The sequence below is a fragment of the Leiobunum rupestre genome, chromosome 6, assembly GCF_980474605.1.
Source record: "Leiobunum rupestre chromosome 6, qqLeiRupe1.1.hap1, whole genome shotgun sequence".
Classification (NCBI taxonomy): Eukaryota; Metazoa; Arthropoda; class Arachnida; order Opiliones; family Sclerosomatidae; genus Leiobunum; species Leiobunum rupestre.
The window spans coordinates 55,651,915-55,679,384 of NC_143389.1; the positions used below are offsets into that span (position 1 = coordinate 55,651,915).

The following is a 27,470-nucleotide window of genomic DNA, read 5'->3' on the forward strand; positions in this document are numbered from 1 at the left end:
TTCTTTCCCATGTACGGATATTTATAGGAAGATATAAACCATATAATTATGGACTGCCCTAAATATTGCGAAGAACATGAACTGTTCGATTCGTTCGGTAGAAATGGCTTTAGTCTCGAAGCGCGTCTCGGTTTAACCAAGAATGTATTTATTTATATTTAGGAAGAATGATTATGTTGCGACAATCGCCGGGCACGTTGAACGCCTTTCCCCCGTCTCGCGCGGGGGAAAGACAAAACGTCACCGGCGTTTGATTACCATCGCGTTAGGTGACGTAGATTTTAAGCAGCCAATGAAATACCAGGACTATTCGTTTGATTTTAAGTGGAGGAGCGTACTGGGGGGACCAACGGGTGGATTGAGAGAAAGGCTAAAAACCGTCTCGACATAGACATTCTCCCTAGGTATAAATAAATACATTCTTGGTTTTACGGACTATAAAAATACAAAAATTGTGGAAACCACCCAAGTACTTTTAAAATAGTAGGAGAAAAAACGTCCTAAGTAGGATATGTGTGACTGACTTCGGTTTTCAGATTGGTTTTGTAAATTGTAAATTAAATTTTTAACTCGCGAATTTAAAAGGGATTATTTTAAGAGTTAATAAAAATGCGGTCATTCATTCATTATTAACGAAGACTATAAAGTGGCAGTTTCTCTCCGGTACTATTTGCCTAGTTAGGATTAATTAAATAGCTAATCCATGAGCTTAGACTTACTTAAAATATTTTAAATTACTATTGAAATATTTCAATTTCAAATAATTTCTAAAAAATACCATTACATTGAACTGAGTTAATAAAATTGAATAATTATTAGTCGATTTCAAACATTACTTTAACCAACATTTCGTACGTAAATGGATTATTAAAAAGGTTCACTGGCAGTCTATTTCAAATTCACAAACATAGATCTATTTTAAAATAAACGAAGAAAATAACTACCCGCCGACGGAAGCTAATGAAGTCAAATTGCGCTGGTCATTTCTGTATTTGTTAAAAATTCGTTAAACCTAAGTTTTAAAATTTTATACCTGACTTCTAGATTTTTATACCCTTTTTCTTGATACTTATACCCATTTTCTTGATTTTTAAACTTAATTTCTAGATTTTTCAAACCTAATTTTTAAATTTTTATACCTAATTTCTAGATTTTTTTCTTGGAATCCTATGGGTTTTAATGAATATCCGAAATAACAGAAATTTTTATTGACGTTTTTGAATTCGATTTTTACCGACATGCGAAATAGCGTTGGAAATACACTGTTAAAATTAGTTTTGAATCGGCTAATTTCTAAATTTAAAAAATATATATTTAAATTACCTTTGATAAAATCCAACAACGTACAACGCGTAGTCTAATATGAATCCACCGCGAAAGAATGAACAAAAAACACCGATCTATGAAAGCGGGAAGTGAAAAAACCACGCTTTGAAAATGTCGCGAACTTTTGTAAAATTAAGCCGCTTTTAAAAACAGGAGCCGCCCGTTCTTTATCCTTTCGCGGACTATTTTAAAAGTGAGAGAAATCCTTGGATATTATAGAAGCGGTGCTATATTTTGTATACGTTTATCTTTCGATATTACTCCCTGTTGCCTGAGATAACTCAGGTGGAGATCCGACATCGTTAAGAGTCATCTTCTCCCCCCCCCCCCCTCCGTCATTACCAGTCAATATTATCTTTAAGCGATGTTCAAAATGTCAGGCTACTTGCCATCAAGAGTGGAAAGGGGTGTTTGTTGGGGATAAGGTAATATACTATTATCAGAAGTATATAATGGAGCTCTTACGAGATAAGTATCCATTTAGGAGGTATAAATGGAACGTGTACCTTCGCAGGCTTGAGGCACTTTTCAATACTGCCAAATCGCGGAAGCATATACCTTATCACGGCTCACATGTTTCCCCGTTAATTACTCCGCCTAACGTTGTAAAATTATGCATTTATTTAAAGACCATATTTTCCGGAAGTAAGAGTTTTAGGAAGTCACGATATTGATGTATTTCATCTCACAATTTTTATAAGAAAATAATTAATAGTATAACTTTAAAATTTATAATATTAATAATTATGTAATATTGACTATATAATATTATAAAGGTAATATTAATAATGTAATTTTAACAATGTAATATTATAAAGGTAATATTAACAATGTAATATTATAAAGGTAATATTAACAATGTAATATTATAAAGGTAATATTAACAATGTAATATTATAAAGGTAATATTAACAATGTAATATTATAAAGGTAATATTAACAATGTAATATTATAAAGGTAATATTAACAATGTAATATTATAAAGGTAATATTAACAATGTAATATTATAAAGGTAATATTAACAATGTAATATTATAAAGGTAATATTAACAATGTAATATTATAAAGGTAATATTAACAATGTAATATTATAAAGGTAATATTAACAATGTAATATTATAAAGGTAATATTAACAATGTAATATTATAAAGGTAATATTAACAATGTAATATTATAAAGGTAATATTATTAAGGTAATATTATAAAGGTAATATTAATAATGTAATATAATAAAGGTAATATTAACAATGTAATATTATAAAGGCAATATTAACAATGTAATATTATAAAGGTAATATTAACAATGTAATATTATAAAGGTAATATTATTAAATTAATATTATTAAGGTAATATTATTCAGGTAATATTATTCAGGTAATATTATTAAGATACTATTATTAAGGTAGTATTATTAAGGTAGTATTATTAAGATAATATTATCAAGGTAGTATTATTAAGGTAGTATAAATAAGGTAATATTAATAAGAAAAAATTAATAAGATAATATTAATAATGTAATATTAACAGTGTAATATTAATACGGTAATATTAATAATGTAATATTAAAACGGTAATATTAATACGGTAATTTTATTAAAGTAATATTAATAGTGTAATATTAATACGGTAATTTTTATTAAAGTAATATTAATAATGTAAGATAAATAATATAATAATTTTTATAATATAACTAATTTTATTAGTAACGGGAGCCTACGAAGGTTCGTGTTTCAAGCAGTACAGGAAGCTGAATGCTTCTCCCCTAATATGTATATTATATACTTTTGATATTAGTTATCAGGCGCTAATCAGAACGCTGTTTATCTCGGCTCATTGTTTTATGGCTACTGTTATAACACCTCCTTCTTCGCACCACCATTAGTTTGCCCTCCATCTCACCTCGCTCGTTTTATTAATGTCCTCTCTCCTTGAGTTTTATGGACAGGGTCATTTCCTTCCGGAGTGGTCAGTTTTCTACTTTGAAGGTCACCAGGATCCTCTCCCTTTTATTAGTATTTCAAGGATGAAATATAGCTCGTCTTTTTTAACCGAAATTATATCTAAATGTGAAAATATATAGAAAAATAGAGACCATTTTTTCGTGAGATAGGGCCATTTATTTCAAAAACGACGCTATTATTTCGCCCAACGCCTATCTTTCAGAAATGTTATATTTTTTACCCTAAGACCTTGATGTACTATCTAAACGGAGTATATGAAATGACGCCTGTACGCTGTTGACTAGTAAAGTAAATTAAAAACGGAACTAATACTTTTTCCAGACAAGGCTTAAGTTATTCTTTGTTTGGACCAGCGAGCGAAGTTATGACTCGAAATCTTTATTGCGTGATTGGTCCTAGTGGTATAAACCTAGGAGCAACAAACACAGCACCCGACACAGGTCGAACGCAACCCGTCAAACGTCTTGCATTTTCTTGCGTACATTTTTCATTGGTTAGACGCTTTAGCGTATGCTGCCGTCGGAAGGGGAAAATTCGGAAATTGTCTCCCCCCGCCCGTAAAACGTTCAGCGTAAAGGATCGTCCAATGAAACTTGTACACAACACTGCGTTAGCGTGTTTAAAGGCTAGCTGCGTTCTCCTTGTGTTTGTTGCTCCTAGTATAAACGAATGCTAGATTTCTACAAAAAGGTTGAAATTGTAGCAGTGGCGTTGATAGAGCTAGGTTTCAGTGCTAAATACAAAATATACGATTTCACGAGTATAACACTTTTCATTTAATTTAATAATAATCTTATTCATCATTTGGCTAAGATCAAAGTGTGGTATCTATTCGCGTGAGCTGTGAAACGTATCTCGCCACGTTCACCAGTTGTATTGTATCTATCGATAAACGATACATAATTGATGGACCTAATAGTTGTATCGCAGACTCAACTAAATCCAAGCAAGAAGGCATTCAGGTACCTAAGAATATGGAAGTGCAGAGTGCCACAATGAAAAATGAAAGAAAAATAATTTTTAGTTACGAAGTATACGAGGATGAAGTTAGAATCTTTTTATTAAAATATTTCAGTTAAAAACAGTGTTCCTAAAAACCAATTTGTTTTGTAGAAAAGTCTAAACCAGTGACAAATAGTGGCTAAAAGTGTAAAATTGCATTAAAAAGCTAAAAAAACTCATTATATTTTAGTTTTTTATAATTTTTTTTTATTAATATTACTTAGTTTATTCGCAACCAAAAGTTTCGATAGGTGGTGCGACCGTTGCGTCAAAAATAGTGAATGTGTGAGCAAAGGCATAAAATTATTCCAACTATATACGTTGCTTATATTTGGATGTTCCTAAAAGTCTTTTAGATGCGTTTGACATTTCAAATTAATTATATGCGCGTAGAATTTAGTTCTTAACATTTAATGACAGGACGAACTCATCTGGATTTCGTTGGGAATTTAATCAGTATTTAATTCACAGTAGAACAGAACCAACGACGTAGTATGTAAGGGATAAATTAAAATTTATAGAGCTCGGGGAAACGGATATATTAACCGCCAAAATTTCAATTAATCATAAAAAAATCGATTAACTGTTTATTTATGGATATTATTCACGACTATTATACGATTTAACATGCAACAAATAAGTTTTTATTCGGATAATTTTCGGATATGGATATAAAATCTGAACGCCGAGCCCCAAATATTTATACCTAATTTATTTTATTAATGACACGCATCGGGGGCGCCATATCGAAATTTTTAACCGGGTGCCACAACCCCTCGGTACGCCATTGTGTATGAGAAACGAAATGGAGGCTCCATTCGAAGGCGCGTTAAATTTTAAGACGGAAAAAGGCGCGCATCGCCCGTTCCCGTAAATTCGGTTCAGTTACAACTTTTTCCTAAAATCGCAAAAGGCCTGGGTGTTCTTCGTATTTCTAAACCAATGATTACGAAACCATTCCACATTATGAAAATATAGGTATTTATTTATATTCTTATACATTTTGCCATTTGTTATGTAATTATCAATTAAAGGGCGTGTCAATTATCCTTCCCTATTAATATTTTCCGAACAACAAAACAGGCTTATCAGAATCTGACTATCCCTGTAGTAAGAACATTTATTGGTCACTTTTGGCCGAATTATCCACAAATTCCGTTTGTTCAGGCCATTATTTTTCAGTATTTTTCACCGGTGACGTAGACAAGTGGGGGGGGGGGGGGGGGGTTCTGGGTCCAGACCCCCCTTGGGCCTACCTTTGACTATACTAAATTTTCACCCCTTTCTCAACCCCCTCTTAACATTCACTATTCGCCACCTGGATCTTTCCACTTCGGAACACTGCACTGGTTTAAAAATAAACCTTAATGGTCTAAATCCGTTTTGATAAGCCTTGTCTGAATAGGGTATAACGCTCACTTTGTCTCGCCCATCCTGTTTGGGGAAATAGTTAATCCACGTTCCACGGCCTCCAGGTTTCGCCCCTGTCTCTCGGGGTCTGTCTCGCGATTGTCCTTCATCTAAGCTTAAGGTAAGACTCCAGCGCCCTCTTCCGCTACACCCATTCAACACGCACTGTCAGCTTTTTCCTCGAGTAAGTATGCCACAACTTCGAAGGCGTCGCTTATATATGGTTATTTCTCCGTAAATGGGAGAATAAGTCTCTAACAAGTTGCTTCTGGCTGATAAATATTAGATTATCTTCTTCATTATCATAAACCGCAAGAACACAACTTACTTTGTTGCGTGTGAAGATGACTCAGATAATCTTTGACTGAATGGGACAGTTTGGAGTATCCTGTTTATCAGAAAGTCAGTCGACGAAAGCTGTTAAAGGGCTAATCACACCAGCCAACATCAGTGGCGGCGTCAGGGGGTTATCCATTCGAAAGGAGTCGCAAAATGCTTCGAAAGGTGGCCCAAACATTTAATTCAAGCGAAGTCCTTTGAAGTATATTCAAATTTGATACGTGGAGCATCTATATTTAAATTACTAGGATGAAAGATCTTGATAGCTTTAGAAAATTAAAATCTTACTAAGGGGCCCATCAAAAATTGAAATTGGGGACCCCACATATTGGGTCTACCTTACCAAAATACCGTGGCTACGCCTCTGACCAACATTTTTACAAAAACATTGTTGACAAACACCAGTTCAAAGCGTGTTGCTCCGTGTTCAGGGGCGGATTTAGGCATGGTCTTTATGGGCTGCAGCCCAGGGCCCCGATCAATCCAATGGCCCCCTTCACGATCGAAAAAATAAAACTATTTAAATTACAAATTAAAAAAAAAATTCCATTTACCCTGCAAAATGCACAAACTGTTATTAATTGGAGAGGCCATAAACACCGTTAGTCCAGGGCCCCCAAATTTAACGGTACGCCCCTGTCCGTGTTAATGAAGTAGAAATTTCCAGAAACGCTTTTCAGGACAAATTTTGTAAAATTGACGTTTTTGTGACCTAGGCTTAGTTGTAAATTGTTAAATCTAATCATTTTCATAGATATCCTTTTGATTGAACAAAACTAAATTATAATATTAAACTTGCCAATCTTTATTAATGTAAATTGAAATCTTTCGTTGCTTCGGGTGAATTTCCAAGATATGACCGATGCTTAGATTCAAATATTTAAAATTAATTTATGATATTAATCTTGTTAACATTTAATAATTTAAATTATCATATTTTGTGGAAGTATTTTTTTTAATAATTACGAGTAAATAGGCGAAACTATAAAGTAAATTTGGTCTTAGCCAACTTGTTAAAATGGGAAAACAAAATCACGTGACTACCATATAACAGCCAACTTCGATTCGGTAACTCGTGTTCATAGTTGGCCGTGCGACGGTAAAGAAAAAAATTATTCCTTCCAGATACTGCAGACAGCTAATTAACTTACACCTTTCTATTAAAAATTGTTTTAAATAATAATAATAATTATATAATTTAGATGAATCGATCAAAATTTAAACCGCCATTAGCAAAATAAAACGAATAATAGTTCGTATTTCTTAGAATAGATGGCGCTGTAATTCTCCACAAAGTCACGTGATTACCATCTTTTCAGCCCCCCTGGACTTTATAGTTTCGCCTATTTCTTCGTCGATTAACGCGCGAAATCTCGGGAACTTTTCGTGGAGCGTGTGAACGAAAGTGCAACTGTAGTCGAAAACGTGAGCTTACCAAAAAGTTTGGACATTAATGCTGGCTCGCGTGTATGTGCCCGGTACCGGCCTGAATAACCCAGGATCATAAGACCATCCAGCGGGGTGTCCGTTGAAGTGTAAAGGGGTATTACCAGGGAGTACCAAATCTCCATCACACTATAGAATACCTTTATATAGAAGCCTTTTTTTAAAAAGATCGAGCCGAAAGGAAACTTCTATAAGCTGTTCCTTGTCCCGAATTCCACTACTTTTGCGATATTGGCTACGTATTGTCAGAAGAAAATAAGAGTAATCTTACTAGAGAAGTGTCCTTCCATGGATTAAACAACGTTACACGGATAGTTCTCTCTCGTACGTACCGTTTCTAGCCGTTTTCTCTTAGCAGACATTTTGTTTCTATTTTATTAGAGAACCGACTTCGGGCTTTTTGTAAAATAATATGCAGTGAAAAATCATAATTAAATGTATTAATTTTTAATTTTTCCGGAAAATTAACAACTCTAAAACAAATTATTGATTCTACTTAAACCATATTTACAGTTTTAGAAACTCACGAATCGCGATCGAATACTATCGCTACGCCCTCTTTTAGTTATCATCAAAAACTAGATAGGTAGCGTATTAGATACATTCTTGTTCAGAGTATGTAAAATTTCGTAGGGCATCAGGGGCGGATCTGGTGGCCACCAGGGTTACCTAATATCCAAGGGGCCCCGAGCTGAAGAGATTTCTACAGGGTGTTTCGAAAGGTTATGCAAAAATTTGAAGGAGTTGTAGGGGGTGAGTTGAGAAGTATGACTGTTTTTTTTTTTTTTTCATTTTCCAACGATGAGTTAAAAGAGCGCCAGAGAGCTTCAAAGTGTGGCCTACTAGCCCCTGGAAGTAGGCTGCAACAAGCGCACACCAAGCAGCAGGGACTTTAAATACTGTTTAAGTTTACTTTTTTACGCTGGTTACCCCGATTTGTTCACAAAGTCCTTTGTTACCTATCACACGAACCCAAACCTTAATGTTCGCGTTTCCACGCTGCTTGGTTTTTCGGCTTGTTGCAGCCTACTTTGAAGCTCTCTGGCGCTCTTTTAACTCATCGTATGAAAATGGGGAAAAAACAGGCATACTTCTCAACTCACCGCCTACAATTCCATAAAATTTTTGCATTACCTTTTAAAACACCCTGTAGTTAAAAACTGCGACAACAGAATAAGATAAAGATGCAATATTTAATAATATTCACATATTCTACATGTAATCGCCAAAACCAAAAGATCCCCGAAATTTCGACGGCTAGTGGCCTCCAATCGGTTTAATCCGCCGCTGTCTAAGGCGTGGAAAGCGCTCCTCAGCCTACGCCACGATGCAACGTGATGTGGAAAATAGAACCGAGTGGAAAGTTCGTTGAGTGTTCCTGAAAGCAATCCACAATGTCCGCAGTAGCAACGTATTTTTTCCACGTTACCATCGCGTAAGACAAGCAAAAAGTCTTGTCCCGGAACCGCCTTTTACCTTTCTTCGCGGCAAATAAAATAATGAGGAAAAATACCCCAACCTCAATGTCGAGTGTAAACAGACGGTAAAAGGACATCATTATATTAATAAAACCGTGCTGAGGCGGCTCTCGATGGCCAAACTTGACCCCCGGTCGAGAGATTGGACCGTCAGACGAAAATAGAGGAAAGGCTTTCCCTTCGGCGGCGCTCGTATCAATCACGTGTTGTTTGCCTTCCGAGAGAGAGCTCCCCTCTTGTTGACTCTCGCCTATTGACTATTCCGTTAGTTCCCAATAGCAGCCTCCAATGGAAACTTTCCCGTCTTTTGTTCAAACTTCGTAACTTCATTTATCTTATGCCTTCGTACTTTTGACTGCGGAATAATCTGAATAGGATTTACCCCAACTTATCTTAATCCCCGCGGATTTAGAACAATCATACAATCGAATTAATCCCCAAATTAGATTATTAAAAGTTTGATTACCCATTGACTAGAGCCGCTAGACGGTGTCAATCGTACGATATTCCTCTGTTGCGTTTATCTTATTTATTTATTAGAGAACAGTTAGGAGACTTAAAGGTGATAATATTGGTTGGTTTGTGTCAATCGTACGATATTCATCTGTTGCGTGTATCTTATTTGCTTATTGGAGAACAGTTAGCAGACTTATACATATGTGATAATATTGCTTGGTTTGTGTTAGTGTTGTTAATTTTCCGGAAAAATTAAATGCGGAAAATTTTACAGAAAATGTTCCGCAAATCGGAAAAATAAACAAGTTGGCAAGCCAAAATATACCTCTCCTCGGAAGAGTTTTTAATTTTCAGTGAAGCGTAACTGTATCCGTGGTTCTGCGGTAGAGCGCTCACCTGTCGTGCAAGAGGGCTCGGGTTCGAATCCCAGCCGATTAAAAAATTATACTATACCCAATGACAAAAAGAGGGCGCTTTTGGAAAAACCTTTTCCCTGATTCTAAGAAACTGGGTACGCAGTGATTACCCTTTGCCCCGAAAATGCAAACGCGTTCGCAGGCCTGACAGACAGACACGGTGGTTGTATAACCCCTCCTAGGGTACAAAGTCCCCTCGGAGAGGTAAAACTTGAAACACAAATTACTTTTTAAAGGTTTTTAATGTTTTTAACTTTTTATAATAATAACAAGAATGTATTGAAGATACTAAGAATATTTGAGCATAGCATTAACCCCTGGTACCATCCTCACAGCTTTTGTGGAGAAAGTCCATCTGCATTTAAGGGGCATTCGAGGTTATACCATATAGCAAACTTGAATGGGAAAGCGGACGAATTTAAGCTACAAAGGCTGCGAGGATGGGAATCAGAATCCTGTAGTCCAATATTCTTAGTCACTTCAATACATTCTTGATAATAATAATATCAGTAAACATACTACAAAACATTAATAGTGTTACATTGTGAATCAGTTTAAACTAGTCTAGAGGTTTAGTTTTACTTTTAGATTCGAAAAAATGAGGCGAAAATGCCGCTTTATTTGATTTTGTAAACAATATATAAGACTAATCATGGAATGAAATTTTTTTTTTCGGAAAAATACGGAAAATTTTCCGGAAAAGAGGCCTCGGTCATTTTCCGCGGAACATTTTCGGGACTTACAACACTACTTTGTGTCAATCGTATGACATTCCTCTGTTTCGTTTATCTTATTTATTTATTAGAGAACAGTTAGCAGACTTAAATGTGATAATATTGGTTGGTTTGTGACCATAGTTCTGAAAAATAAACTGCAGGAACTAATTATCTCATTAAACAACTGTTGCTCCTGATTTAAGATATCTTATCTTTCGGTCAAACTGCTCCGAATTCTAATACGGCTTCACTTCTAGTTGGTTAAAAACTGCTCCTTATTTCAGGACCGCTTGACTTCCGCTTAAACACTGCTCATGATTTGTTGATCACTTCATTTCCGATCAAACTATTTTTAATTTTACGACGGCTTTACAAAAAGTCAATATATTAAAAATTTCATTTTTACGACGGCTTTTTATATTCAAATTTTCAGGAAAATTTCAGGATAGTTGCACTTAATGTTTATTTATTCGTCTTAACTTCGCAATTTTAAGACGACTTCGATTCGAATCAATCAATTTTATTTTTATCTTCCCCGAAGGTATTTACGAATATTTTGAGAAATTCCAACCAGAGTAGCATTTTTACCGGACAACCGAAAACATATGCAAGAATGATGTCAATTGGATATTGATCTCCCTCTCGCAATTCCCAATGATTGGGCGCGTAAATACAAGTAATGATAAATATTTCCCTGATGTCCTTCCCATATTTTCCCATTAGTTCCCAAGAAGGCTGTACTGGCTCTATTTTTGTCGCAACTCGCCCTAATCGACTCCCAGGGACACAGCGACACTGCATCCTAATAAAGCTATTTTTTGCTTCCTCCCTCGAGATGCCTCACGCGTATGCACGTGTTTTCAGAAGTTTATAAGCTATCTCTCACGAGATAAGTATCCATCTAGGACGTTAAAATGAGATATGTAACCCGGCCACCTGATTTCAAGGCTTTAAAAGGTACTTGAATTCATATTTGATTGTAGCCAGAATGTATGTATTTATCGAGGGGTCGGACATTTACAAAAAATGTGTTCGGGATTTCACGCTGGATTTCAAGATTTATTGGTGGATTTTGGATTTCTTAACTTTTTTTTCCGAATTTCGGGATTTATCGTCGGGTTTCGAGATTTCTCGTTGCATTTTAGGATTTCCCGATTTCTCGTCGGATTTCTTGATTTTGCAATTTCTCGATTTCTTTTTGCATTTTAGGATTTCTCGATTTCGCAATTTCGAGAGATTTCTCGTTGGATTTCTCGATTTTGCAAATTCGAGATTTTGGGATTTCTTGCCGGATTTCTAGATTTCGCGTCGTATTTCATGATTTCTTGCCAGATTTCGAGATTTACCGTCCAATTTCGGGATTTCTTGCTAAATTTCGAGATTTCGCGTCGGATTTCTAAATTTATCAATTTCTTGCATTTTCTCTAATTTGGCACTATTAGACTCTAGATCATAAGCGATACCTCTGAAGATCAAGGCACAGCAGCGCCACCTAGATTCGATTCAGGCGCGAACATGTTGTATTTCACCCCGCAACATAAGCGGCTATATTTCAGCTAGGCTAATACCCAAGTCATCGAGCGAATTTTAATGCCTTTATATAAGGTGGTCGGGTTACAATGCGTCGGACGGTGGTGGCAAGCCATCCAAGCCAACTGCTTCCTGTACTTACTATTACCGTTAAACTTAGCATGTTTTTTTGGAAAGAGATAGTAGAAGAGCTTGGGGAAAGTCCCTTTAACCAAAGGGGAGACGAACCTGCAAACTCAAGGAGTTGTTCCGAGTTTTAACTCAGTGCCACCTTGGAGCAACAAACACAGCACCAGGGCCGGATTAAAACTTTATGGGGCCCTAGGCCCAAGTTAATTTTGGTGCCCCCTTTCAGTAGCGAGTGAAGTGAGCTAGGCGCTTCCTCAATTTTTAATTGAGAAATGGAAGGAAAATTCATTTTGCTGCCAGATTTATTATGTCGTCAGGGGCTAGACGGCAGTCCGTCAGAGAATATGATAATCAAACGTTTTTGGTTCATAGGGGTGGACGCATTTACTAAAATTACCCCGGAAAATATTTAGTGAAAAGCAAATTATTAAAGTTTTGTACTTTTATTGTAGGCTTGGTGCCCTAGGTCCAGGCCTATTCGGCCTATTGGTTAATCCGGCCCTGCACAGCACCCCACACAAGGAGAACGCAACCCGTCAAAAGTCGTGCATTGTCTTTCGTACAATTTTCATTGGTTAGACGCATTAGCGCCTGCTGCCGTCGGAAGGGGAAAATTCGGAAATGATCTTCCCCCTTGCCCGTAAAACGTTCAGTCCAATGAAATTTGTACACAACACGGCGTTAGCGTGTTTAAAAGCTAGCTGCGTTCTCCTTGTGTTTGTTGCTCGTAGGTGCCGCGAGCTAAGATCGAACGCGGTTCCTCTTGCTGCTGGGCGAAATTTCTCACAACTTTATTTATCTCGTAAGAAATATCTTATTTACTTCTGACGTCTTTTATTTTGTCAGCGTGGCTTCTTATAATATTCATTTTTGTTGGCGTTACTTATCGGGCCCCGGGGAACAATTGCGGGCCCTGTGGCGGGTGATCCCCGCTTCAATCTCGAGACTGCCAAGGATGTAATCTCGTCATTATTTGACACGAAACAGAAATAGCCTCTGCTTACCCTGTTTCCGCCTTCCAGATTGACTAAGATGCCATTGCGTACCAATAAAACCCCAGCTAATGGATATAACAACGTGTCATTGATGCGAAACCCTTTGGGATTTTTGCTTACGAGTGGCAAAAACGCTGTTCATAAGGACGTCTTTATTTACGTTCTTAGGATGATTTATGGATTGCAGCCTAGTGGGTCAAGTTCCAATTTTATTGCCAAATTTTTCTGTTTTTTGTTTATTACTCGCATTCCATGGGAGGTATGGTGTTCGGAGGTAAAAATAGGATTTTTTCTAGTTTGGCACGACAAGTTTATTAAAGTCTTTCGCATTGATTCGGAACATAAAATTGACTGTTATAAACACTACCTTCGTTTCTGATGGTACTTCTTTTTAAATTTTATATACAAATATTCTCTAGCTATCAACGAAACCTGGTAACGAGGAAATATAATCTTTAAATTGTCTTAAGTAGCTGAAGTGGACCATTAAAATATTTCCTCTAAAACATGAAATCAGAAAACTAACGTACAACAAGAAAGACGGCCATTAAAATCTTTAAATTCTTTATAAAACGGATAAAGTCACGATTTAGATCGGATATCGTGACTAATGTGAAATGTTTCACTGTCTCATGCTAAAGGTTGCCGATAGATGTCCCTACATTCAACCTTTCAGACTGCAATTTTAATGGTGCCAATTTATTGCTAATGTCCGATGTATCAACTACTTGGCCTTCATATCATTACAGCATAAAATGCTTTGAAATTGTTATATTTGCCATTGTTTTATAATATTTGCCATTGATTTCCAGTATTTGCTATTATTTTCCAGTATGTGCTACTATTTTCTAGTATTTGCCACTATTGTTCAGTATTTGCCATTGTTTTCTAGTATTTTCCATTATTTTTTACTATTTTCCAGTATTGGCCATTGTTTTATAGTATTTTCCATTGTTTTCCATTATTTGCCATTTATTTCCAGTATTTGCTACTATTTTCCAGTATGTGCTACTATTTTCTAGTATTTGCCACTATTGTTCAGTATTTGCCATTGTTTTCTAGTATTTTCCATTATTTTCCACTATTTTCCAGTATTGGCCATTGTTTTATAGTATTTTCCATTGTTTGCCATTGTTTTCTAATATTTGCCATTGATTTCCAGTATTTGCTACTATGTTCTAGTATTTGTCATTGTTTTCTAGTATTTTCCATTGTTTTCCAGTATTTGCTACTATTTTCTAGTATTTGCCATTGTTTTATAGTATATTCCATTGTTTTCCATTATTTTCCACTTTTTTCCAGTATTTGCCATTGTTTTCTAATATTTGCCATTGATTTCCAGTATTTGCTACTATTTTCCATGGTTTTCCATTATTTGACACTATTTTCTAGTATTTGCCGTAGTTGAAAATATAAAAAAAGAAAAAAGAAGCCCTCAAGCCTACATCAACTTTTCAATCCTTTGGTGGTTCTTTCGGATACAACGTTTCAAATCTCCTATTTTGCGTCCTACTCTTAAATCTTTCTAAGATCTGCCCATTAATTTTGGTTTTTAGAGACTGATGTGGGAGTGGGGGCTGTTTTGGTGGACTTAAGTTATTAAGAAAGCTAAGGCCAGCTTATGAAGAGTAGTTTGATAAGTTTATTTTCCTAATCCTTTAAGTAAGCGAGCTATAAAATGATCTTATTAAGATGACTGAGAATGTACGAGTCTATCTCACAGCTACTCTCTGACACGGAAATCCTTCATTTTCCAAATATTAGAGCGCCATCTAGTATCGATCGAGCAGTTTTATTTTTAATTTAATTTTTAATTTGATCGTAGAATTAAACGATTTAATTTATGTAATCACTTAGAAATAACGAAAATGTCGATAGATTCTCAATTACTGTGTCTAGAAAAAATATTGTAAAATAATTCCTCGACAACTGGTGATTACTGTTTCTATTGCCATGGAGAAAAGATAAGGAGTCGAAGAGTAAAACAATTTTAAAGGCCGACTACATAAATCTTCGATTTACTCTGTCTTTCACTGGAAGTAGGCTTACTGCAATACACGTGTGCCATGCAGTCAGCCTATTTCCAGTGAAAGACAGAGTAAACCGAAGATTTATGTAGTCGGCCTTTAAGGCAAAACCGTGATGCCAGCAGGATAATGGCGGCTGTCAAAAAAGGGGGTTAACCCCGAGTATTTTTTGCGCGTGAGGATTTCAGCCAAGTAAAAAGTGGATTAGAAGTCGACCCAAGAGGAGTAGTGTTCGATTCCAGCACTGGTTGAAATTTCGGAACCACTCATTCCGCGTTTAGTTGTAAGTTGTCTCCCTGCTGATTCCCCTTTCCATAAGAACTTACCGAGTTTAACGGTAATAGTAAGTGTAGGGAGCTGTTGGCTCACGTGGCTTGAAGGCAGGGGCGTAGGAACGTTCTAGAAGTTGGAGGGGGCAAAGATAAACGAAAAGGGGTCTGGAGAATGGTTTTTAATTTTTAATGGAGTGTAGCTTCTCCGAATGCATGTGTACTTGTTACTACTATTTAAATTGGCGGGAAAAGACTGAAATTTAAACACAGTTGAGGTTCTTTAAACTGTATATGCTTTAAAATGATAAATTGAGCGTTTTGAAGATTGCAACTGACCAAAGGTTGGAGGGGGCAATAACATTAGTTGCCCCTCCCAGCAAAATTCTAGGGAGGGGCATTGCCCCCCCCTGCCCCTCCCGGTTCCTACGCCCCTGCTTGAAGGGCTTGCAAAATTTAACCCGGCCAGCGGTAATTGGCTTAGCATGTCACTACTTGCCTTAGGCCAATCTGGTTCCTTGGGTATTAGCGTATCTTATTATTATTAAACTCTTAGACTCAGACATTCTCAATAATCTAACTACGTTCTCGGTTATATGAAACGAAGACCAAATGCCATCCGACAATGGTCTTCCAGTTTCAATTTGCGCTTCTTTGTAGTTATAGTAAAGCCTTTGCACCCGTGCTAATCTTGACTAATGAGTTCGTTGATCCAAGGCTGCGATATTACCGAAAGAGTCGTTTGAAAAAAGAGCTCGTTAAACAAGGCGAAGTAAATTTGTCGAATGGTCGGAAGAGGTTGTGTTTCAGGAAATAAGCCTATTCTTAACGTTCAATAAACTTCGGCCGTCCACTCTTCTAATATGTCAGCGCCGCCAGTGTGGCCGCTTCTCCCTGTAGCGGCCGATGGAAACAGAATGGATGGCTACTGGTCGTCTACAACTTGGGTAACTAAAGAATATCATTTTTCACTTTTGCCGTAAAAAGCCCGGGGTCGGTATCTAGTTGGCCAGCTTTCTCATTGACAGAGTTGACGGATCTACTCCGAACTATTAAAATTAAACTGTTTGTTGGGCCATTGAACTGTCTTGTCGATCTATAACACCGATACACATTTCGCGAGGCAGAGGATACTTTCACGGGGGTAACGACATTAGAGGCCTATTTTTGAAATATTCGGCGTCTTAACAGATGGCGCCAGCGGTCTGCAACGTAGAAATATTTAATTGACCAAAGACCACCGAAAAATATTAATTTGTTTTTTAATTAATCTTTAGTTAATGAGAATGGAACCCGAAAATTAATATATGGTGATAAATAGGTCGAGCCTCTGTGTTACCATGGATTAAATAACCTTACAGGGATAGTTCTGTGGGGTACAATATTTGCTCCGGACGTACCCTGGTGGCCAGAATTGTCAACGACCGGAAGTCTCGATTTTACCGATACACGGGGGAAAAATTGCAAAGGGGGTGCAATCGCGATTGATGAAATTATTATTTTTGTAGGCCAAGGCCTATCTATTGAAAACTTGTTCACAGTTTGAAAGCCTATAAACAATTTAACGAAAAATTAGGTGATATACATAAATGGCTAAAAAACAATATGAAAAAGGTCGCTTACAGTACTTATTATTTCTCACATGTAACCAGGAAGCTCCAGAGCCACTGAGGTACTGACCACGATTGAATATTTCAATTTCAAATGTAATAAAACAAACCGTTGGAAAAATATTAAATTCGCCAAAAGCTGCCGCGAGAAAGCGACGTATCAAAAAATCTTGTTCCGGATTTGTATCGGTAAAGGGGGTAAAATTGAGGGGACGGCAAAAATATCTGGCAGCCTCGTTTGAAACAAACATCTTCAACTTGTAGTATAGTAAAAATGTATTAGAGAGAACTATCCCTGTAAGGTTATTTAATCCATGGTATTACCATAGAGACAACCAAAAATTCTACGAAGGCGTTGTTCGCACTAAAAAATAAATTAAGTTATTCTTATCCTTTCACTGAGTATAACGTGGAATCAAAAATGCATTTAGGCTACTGATAACGTACAAGTCTACTTGTTTACGGATTCAAGAAGTACTGAAATTAAAATTGAAACAGAGCCTTGTTTTTAATTATTTTTTCTTGACGCAATAAATAAAGTTGATAGAATTAACTAGGTTTTAAAGAAACCAATTCGTTCTTACGATCGATACCAGATGGCGCGATAACATTAGGTAAATGAAGGGTATCCGTGTAAGAGAGGTGCCCGTAAGGGAGACTCGTACATTCTCAGTCATCTAGATAGGTTCATGTTATAACTCGCTTACTTAAAGGATTAGGCAAATCAACTTAACAAACTACTCTTAGTTTTCGTAATAACTGAAACCCAGTCCCACATCAGTCCCTAAAATCCCAAATTAATCGGCAGATCCTAGAAAGATTTAAGAGTAGGACGCAAAATAAGAGATTTGAGATGTTGGATATTAACTGAAAGTCTGAGGAGAACTGAACTAAACGCGTAGTTAAATTGAACTGATTCCTAACTAATTATATTCTTTTTCTCGATGTAAGAAAACGTTCTTAGAAGAAAGTTAGAACCCATTCAAGATGGAGTTATACAATTGGGAAAAAACAAATCCAGCTGGAGTAGCGATGGGGTGGGGATTTTGGTTGGACAATACTATACAACAACAATGGTAAAACGTTCATAGGACTGTAATTTTTATAAAATATTCTGTTTTCAACGAAGTTGAAATTCATAATTTAAAACATAACAAAATAAAACCGATTTCGGTATACAAGGTGTTTCAGAAGGTTATGCAAAAATTTTAAGGAGTTGTAGGGGTGAGTTGTCCCATTTTCCTACGATGAGTAGGTAAATGGGACATTTTTAAGCTCTCTGGGCTCTTTTAACTCATCGTAGGAAAATGGGGGAAAAAAACAGGCATACTTTTCAACTCACCCTCTACAACTCCTTAAAATTGTTGCATAACCTTTTGAAACACACTGTGTTTACTAATTTCAGAAGTGGGAGTTAAAAATTACCATTTTTAGTATCAAGGCATTGGCGCCCCTCCCCCCCCCCCCCCCCCCAATTTGAGCGCCCTCGAGTTTTGGCGTCTAGTTTCGGGCCTGGAAGGTATACTCGTTCGTTCTCGGTGTCCTAAATACGTTCACGGTGTAATTGAGAGTTAACATATTTGCCGTCTAGAAATTATTGCTTAGCTCTCGATCGGTGACGAGGAGCTCCGTGTTTACCTAGTTTTTTTTTTTCGTATTTTCCCCCTAAGTGATGGAAGCACTCTGACACCGTTTGAATCCTTTCGTTTTGCCAGCCAGCCTTCTCATTATCAGCGGGGCTACGAACTAATTCCCACCCCCTCCTTCCATGTCAATTAACGGGAAAAAGAAGAGCTCTCTGACATCCCATCTCGCGCTCTGTTCCGCATTCAATTCTTACTAAGTGACGGAGCATTGCCACCTCCGTCGCTATCTATCGCTATATTAAGCTGACATTTCGAGAAATTCTGCACATTTTTTCCGCTTTTCGACTAATTATTCCGGCTTGGAAATCACTTCCAGCTTACGAAAGAATTCGACGTTTTAAAAAAAAAGGGTTTATTTAAATTTGGGACGTATAGAACAATTTACAAATTGCTTACAGGGATAGAAGCCTTAAAGGGGCTTTAATTGCTCTTACAACCAGGGATGGAACGTTTTGGATTTTTTTTATTAAAATCAAATCAATCGATTTTTTATATTTAAATCGGATTTTTTTTTTATTTTATTTAATTAATTGATTTTTATACGATTAATGGCTCTTTTCCTGCATAATTAACGGATATTTTACTTTTATCAGTTAGCTATTCTTGAATTAAATTAAAACTTAATTAAATTTAATTATTATTTAATATTTTAGATTGTTCAGTGTGATATAAATCAATGATTTTTTCAAAAAAGATTTCTTGATTTAAATCTTGATTTAAATTATGATTTTAATCAAATAGGTGTTTCTATAAAATAAATCAATAAAAAAATTAAATGCATAAAATGTTTTTTCCCGCGTCACGAGCTTAAGCTTTTTAGTGCTTTATTGGCACGCGCGTTTCGCACGTCGACTTGAAATTGCAAAATCTCGATCGACTCGAGCGCGCGCTCTCTATCTTCAATAACTTTAGCTAGTGACGTAGAAAAAAACATTTACACGTGACCTAACGTATTTTATAGAAACACCTATTGATTTAACTCAACCAACCCTGCTCCCAACTAACAATTGTAAGTGCGTTGTACAAAAATTATTATTTGTGTTGGCTATCGTTCTGTTTTCAAATTGTACAATTAGTTAAAGGGAATAGAACCTCCAACGCGTTCTTTATGGAAGACCCCATCAATTTCCTTTATTCCCTTCACAAACAGCGATTATCAGCGCCGCAGGTGTGAAAAGCCATGGGAGGCAGCGAACAATATTGGAACCTTCGGAGGGCGACAGAAATACCAGAGGTTATATTCCCTTTAAAGCGAATACAAATGGTATAACATATTGAGCCACAAATCTGTGTACGATTTTAATGCTTTTCCTTTTTACAGAAGAAATTCTTACACATTTAATATAAAAAATATAGACTTCTAACACTATTTTAAGGGATGTTGTACGGAAGAACTATAAATAAATGCTTAACTCAGGAAAAATTATCATAAGAAGAAACGCAAAACATTTGTATCTTTTGCAGATTTTAAATCTGTATTACGTTTCAGACTGCTGGCGCCATCTGACAAGACTTCGAGCATTTAAAAATCGCTCTCTAATGGCGTTACTCCTGTGAAAAGTTCTTCTGCCTTGTCAAACGTGTATCAGTCTAATTACGTCAAAAGACGTCAGTTTGAGGGAGCCAATGAGATACCGGTCTGATTTGAAATATTTTAGGGGCGTGACGGGTATTGCGAGCAGCGCTAAAATCATCTCTACGTAGTCATTCTCTCTAGTATAAAAAATACATTCTTAGTTGACCTATAACCTGAATAAGTCCATCCATGACTTTTCTTTCAAAGCAATAATCCTTTATTTCTTTAGAAACAGAAATAACCAATTTATGTCTAACAACCACCAATATTTCAAATACATTTTCAAGGCTAACATAAAAAATTGATTTATTTATATTTGGTTAGGGTGAATGAATTTAGGGCTTTCACTAATCCACTTCACGATCTGCTTGTACGCTCCTCACCAACTCACGGTTTGCTAATACACTCCCCCCCCCACCTCAAGGTTTGCCTGTACGCTTCTCTTCACCTCACGGTCTGCCTGTACGCCCCTCCCCACCTCACGGTCTGCCTATACGCCCCTCCCCACCTCACGGTCTGCTTGTACGCTCCTACCCACCTCACGGAGTTGGTAAGTGTATCAGTGTCAACAAAAAGGCACCACCTGTGGCCGACGTCATCCATCGACATTAAATGTCTTTAATACAGCTGACTGGGTTAAATTTCTTATGAAGCCCTTCATGCCACGCGAGCCAACCCCTCTAACCAGTGGAAGGAGCTGCTCCGTGTTTCCACCCAGTGCCACAAGCTGAGATCATTCCCGCTAACCACTCCCCTTCCCCGCCACATTAGAAAGTGTCATACTTACTGTTATTAAGTCACTTATGGTAAAAAATAAATCCAGTACGTAGATTTTTCAATACGAAAAATTGTCAACCCGATACGGGAGTTTTTTGTATGAAATATGAAATATCTGCTGAGACGGATATCCGGTGAAAAACATCTTCAATAAGTTTGTGAAAACCTTTTGACGTTTCTCTGGAAATTCTAACACTACCGTTCATATTCTTGGCGAAACTATACGTTTTTTTTCGCGAAAAGGTTTTATCGCGTTGAAACGTAACCTAGACCCGTAAGAATTCCAATAAATATTTCCTCAATGCCTTTAAAATACTTTTACTCGAGTGGCTGTAGACAAACGTTCAAAACTATCCAATGTTTTTTTAACCAGTTTAAATGACTATACTTCAAGGTTTTTCAAACCAATATAATCTATAGATGACAGTTGTTCAAAATTATCTTTTCCTGGTTAAATCTAAACTTAATTGATGACAGAAGATTGACACTAGACCGCATTTCTAGTTCCTTTAATGAAACTGCTCTGTGTAAAGAGTGTGGCTAATTTTTTTACTACTTACTATATTTATTTATTCAATTTCCCGCTATTTATCCGATCATTGGTTGAGAAACCAGAACTACTAGTAGCCTTGAAATATTTTATCCGTGATTGTGCGTTTTCTCCCGACGTGATAACTAACACCATAAGCCTATCATAAGATCTCCATAAGCAAAGGTCTAGGCCAAATTTTTGACGATCACATACCCGTTATTAAGAGGTAGGTATTCAAAATCTGAACCTCCTAGTGGATACGTCCTCAACTATGCATTTCTGAAATAAATTTCGCGAAATGTATTATGAATGCGCTCAAGCCGTTCGCGAAGTTTTTAAACTTAGGCCTAGAACCACGCGGGATAAATAGTACCGTAGCCAAGGCTTATTCACCATTTCATCGCTTTAAAACTTAAAATTAACACTTATCTTTGCAAAATGATTAATCAGAACCTGAAAATGGCTATTAGAAATAAGATTTGTGTTTCTGAAGGTATTTATTTTTAAAATTTGAGATTTAGACGCGTTTTGTGTGGAATTTATTCCGTTTATCAACCCGAACGTGGCTGCTCTACCAAATAAGGTAATATTAATTTTTAAATGTAGAAATATTGAAAAAGAAGATGTCGCTACTGCCCTATCGTCGTACGTTAATTTTCTTCTCAAATGGACGATGCCGTAAACATGGGGCTCTATGCTAGACCTTTACTTATGGGAACCTTATGATATGCTTATGCTAAAACTAGGTTTCTAAAACAATTGTTGAAAGGTTAGCGATACATCAATTATACTTCGTATAAAACATTTTTTTATAATTTAATATAAAATCTTCTTCATAGTTTTGTTAAGATCAAATTATAGTAAATTTTTTCATCAGCTTTGAAACGTATATCCGCACATACATAATTGAAATTGGACAGAACTCTACGATACGTACTAGCTCTTAAAGATTCAACTAAATTTTATTTATCTGTTGATAATTTTAAGTGCGAACGGAAAAGAAACGTGGATCGATATATATCTTAAGTAATATCATTAAAAAGAAAACACTAATAAAACTAATTGACAAGTCCCAAGACACTTTCGCTGATAGAACATTTTTCTCTTTTCCAAAAATAATTTATTAGGATCAGTATTTTGAAGGTTTGGACGTATAAATTAAATCCAATAAAATTATGAGGTTCTATCTCGGTTATTTGGTAAATTTTGATTTATGTCAGACAGCTTCGAAACGGGGTGAGATGTTCGATAGAAAATTATCCTCGCCAAAAGAAACTTATTCTTTCTATTGCCGAGGCCTTGGTTTTCTCTAAACGAATTATGGGGCTATTTATTACAGCACAGCAGTTAGAAAGAAGGATGACATCACTGACAACGAAGCCGCGTTCACACTAGACACTTTGACAACGTTTCAAAACGGTTTCGAAAGATCAAATTGAACATTTTCGGTGTCAACTGTATTAATAGGCATACGATAAATAAATTCGACAACAAAATTTTACAATTTGATCTTTCGAAACCGTTTTGAAACGGTTCCAAAGTGTCTAGTGTGAACGCGTCTTGAGACTACTGCAAAAATAACTTTTTTTCCCCCGTGCCCTAACTCACTCTTTGAAATTGTACAGATAAACAACATTTTGTTTATATCGATAAATTCTTTTGAATTATAATATGACGTAATTTAGTAAGGTTTGCGAATGTCCAAAGTATGCAATAATTGATTTCAGATACATGGTGAATTAACAGAAATCTGAATTATAATAAAACTGATACCTTTGATGAGTTGTACATTGTTCACTTCCCAGAAAATATTTTATGTTTAATTTAAAACCATGTAAACAGGCTAAAAATTATAGAAATAATTAGACAGGTTAAACTACACCTCTAAAACGTGTAGCGAAAACTTGGAGCTGAGTCTAAATGCATTCAAATTCTAAAAATCCCAAAATAAAATTTAAAATATCAAAAGAAGTCGAAAAATTTAAAAAATCTCATACACATTTTCATAAAATAGATGTCAAAGAATGTTGAGGACACATAATTTTCCATATATATTAAGTATATCTTGCATATATAAAGTTCAATCACCCTGTCCATCAACATAATAAAAGCACTATATAAAATGATAATATATATTTTTACTATAAAGGGTCCCTTTTTAAATCACCCGGTCCTTAACATAATTAATGGCACTAAGTATTAAAAATTTAAGAGTTACTTTACCCCAAAGGAAAATCCATTACAAAGTTTTCTCAATCACTGATAATTTATAATTCAGAACAATTTTTCAATCACCCTGTCCATTAGTAAAAAGACCAAAAGTAATACCTAATATTCAACACAAATTATAACGTTGTATAACCATAATATTCAGTTTACCCATAGATACTTTAAAAAGTATATAATTTCTAGAAAACATTTGAGCATACGAATTCAAACATTTTTATTGGCAAATCAAAAACTTGAAATTTTTGATCGATTCTTCGATTAACTCCGCTACTTCGTGAGTTACCTCAATAATAAACGCACGCTTTCTCAATCACTATCCATTAACTAAATCCAAATTTCGATGAAACAAAATCTGTTATAATGCTATCCGTTTTTAACCGTTGATCATCGCCAAAACTAACGAAATGGCATCAGAGATAAAGTAGACCTTTTCGGTATAATTGTAACACACGCGTTGCCAAGAAACACGGGAAAGATAGTGTTCGGAGATGCTTGCGTACAATAAATGCGTTAAAGTCGTGTTTTTGAATTTAAATTAATGAATACAACCTTAAACGTAGGTCAGAAGTGGCAAGGTCTAACCTTGGACGAATAATTAATTACTGGACTCGAAACTTAAGCAAAATCCCCGGTTCCACAATTCCCATCGCCCGTCAGCGCCTCTACCGAGAGAATCGCGAAATATTTCTATCCAAATACAAAACACGTGCGTAAAAATGTCAGATGACCGGCATTCCGTCGTTTGCTCTGCTGTTTTTAATAGAAGTGAGGACTTTGGAATTTTAATAGGCTTTAGATTATTCAGTAATAATTGTATTGGAATGAAAATTAAAGGGTAATGATTTAATTAATTTAAATAGGAAGTTCGCTTTATTGTATTTACATATATAGTTTGTGTGAAGGTTTAAATAGATTAAATTTAAAAATGCCAAGTCAAAATGAAAATAAAGGTGTAAGTTTTGACGACAGTGACCGCTAGACCTAACGTCGTCCCGCTAATATTGGGCATGTGTTTAGTATTTGGATAGAAATATTTCCAAATACTTGACACTGCGGCCGTAAAAGCACCAAGCGCGCCATTTGGTTTCGGGTCAAACCGGTGATGGGTATTTTTAAAAATTTTGTGATAACTCTCACTCCACCTCATTCCCGTCTCTAAAAATTTAAACTCAAACTCATCTCCTCTAACCACCGTAAACTAACTTTCTCTCATCTCCTCTCATCAAATTTCGCTAATTAATCTAACCTCGCGCACACTATAGTTAGTTTTGTTCTGATCTCATCTCACGCTCTTTTCCGTTTATGGAAGTCATAAAATATCTCCTTTCAATCTCCTCTCTCTTAAATGAATACTTTGCGAAACTCCTCTCACGCTCCTCTCCTTTTGAAGTTTTGCGCATCTCACCTCCTCTCAGATTCTCACATGGTTCTCACAGGGGTAGAACAACGACCATCACTGACCGGTAGCCACATTAGATTTACTGTCTTTATCTTCTTTATAGCCTTCTAACGTCAGAATATTATGTTATTGTACGTTTGGGCTTTGTTATTGGCCTAAGTTACATAATTATTTCCAAGAAGGTCATGTTTTTATATTTCTTTTGTTTTGGTTCTCTTAAATCTAAACTCAAAGTCACCTCCTCTCACCACCGCCATCTAACTTTTTAGCTGATCTCCTCTCATCGCATTTCACTAACTAAATTAACCTCGCTCACACTCCAAATACATTCTTTGAAAAATCTTATTTCCACTCACTCTCCTCTCACATAAATTCATATCTTGGAAACTCATCTCACGCTCATCTCCATTGGAAGCTAAGAGCATCTCACGCTCAATTGCTCTCATGGTGAGAGGAGAGTGCCCATTACTGGGTCAAACCAATCGCACTTAATTTGAGATATGTATGTAGATTTAAAGTTAAAAGTTGACAAAACCACTAAAATGGGTTAATTAATCATTTATAAATTGTATCCTATTGTCATGAAAATTCTTACCAAAGAAAACAAATATTATTTATGAAAATGTTTGGCTAAAAATATGGCTATTTCCACTTAATCCTAAAGCTGAAAAAATACCTAGCCCGAAAAAGCAGATTTCGGGCGAATTCTCCATTCACTGCAAATTGAAAAGGAATACGTACTAGCACCGCGTGGCGCATCGATCTCTGACGTCATTATTCTCTTACCGTTATCAGATCTCTCTTATATCTCGTGGGCAACCACTAGTTCCGCGGTTTTTGGGAAACGCTTGATTGGTGATCGTTAATTAATCGCGTCATATCCGGTGTCTTTCATTGGCTAATTTGTTCTCGCCGGGGAGGGGGGTATTAAGAAATATGGGTCTAACCCCTAACCCCCCTTAGCATTCCCCCAACACCCGTAATTAAGTTTCCAATTTGGTACTTGGACATTATTATCCTATAAGTTTTCCCCCCTTCGACTCTTTATTGCGTCAGTCCAGATCTGGTCGGTTGGCGAGCTAATAAAGTCGCCTCCTATGCAGCGTGTCCCAGAAGCAAAAAACGTAAAAAGTGGGTTCGCTATAAAGGGGGCTTCAAATTTCATTAAAAGTCAATAGATGAAGACACTGTTCTCTTTGGGCCATCTTTTAATTAAATCCCTTTGTGTTTCCCCCGACCTTCTTTAGATATTCTCTTTTCCTTTACGTCGTAACGGAGATATCAAGAATAAAGAGTTTCCAAATCTTAATCAAATCCGGAGATATTAACTCGCCAGTCTAAAGCCTGGTTCCAGTGCCGTCTTTCCCATTGGGAAAATAGGGCACTGCCCTAGGGCCCCAAGGTTCTTTAGGGCCCCATTTCATTTTTATTTATTAAAAAATATTAAATCTTAAAAATATTGTTTTTATCATTTTCTGTATTAGTATATTTTCTATTCACATAAAACGCAAATTTTCATCAGGAACCCAGCTTTATCCTAAAAATTATATATTTATCTAAAACATGTCTGCTCGTGATATAGACCGTGTTGACCGTAGAATATTCAGGCTCGGAAACGCCTGAAACCAGGACGATCATAAGCTGTCGTGTTTCCTGCTTTACTAAGGACAACCGAAATTAAACTGTCTGCGACAAAAATACGTGTGGCTGTGAAGTTTGCGGATTAGTACTACGGAGTTTTTTTTTATTTACAGTAGCACATTTTGATTTTGAGGTATGATTTTTCACATACTTTATGTACTATAGCATGGTAGAACGTAGTTAAAATTAAAAAGAGATATTAAGCAATTTCTGTGATTTTAAGAACGTTTAACGCCCTGTCTAGAACTCTAGATGTTCCAACATGGAGATTCTAGCTCCATGGTTCCAATGACCGACGGACGGTCGCCGAGGTCTGTAGAATTATCTATGTCATTTAGAATTCACAAAATCAAAATTTTAGGAATTTTTAAGACGGCGCCATAATTCTGCCGAACTGTGGATTCCATATTAACTAAACATCATCGTTCAGAACAAGAATACTGGTATAAAGTGTTAACACTTGTGGTTTCTGTCATTCGCTTTCTAGCCTCAAGGGGTTTGCCGTTTCGTGGTGATAACCAAACAATTGGATCAACCAAAAATGGTAACTTTTAGA

At 36.2% G+C, this 27,470-nt stretch overlaps 1 protein-coding gene across 2 annotated transcripts in view; it reads right to left on the reverse strand.

Moving 5' to 3' along the window:
• Positions 1 to 27,470, reverse strand: part of LOC149942665 (calcitonin gene-related peptide type 1 receptor-like) — an 81,640-nt gene that overhangs the window by 37,343 nt on the left and 16,827 nt on the right. Inside the window, exon 1 of one of the 2 annotated variants that reach the window (XM_090178275.1) lies at positions 1,324 to 1,366. The exons of the other annotated variant lie outside the window; for it this stretch is intronic. The gene's annotated coding sequence lies outside the window, so the exon portion shown is untranslated. Of the gene's footprint in view, positions 1 to 1,323; positions 1,367 to 27,470 lie in introns of those variants that run through there. 2 annotated transcript variants of the gene reach the window in all.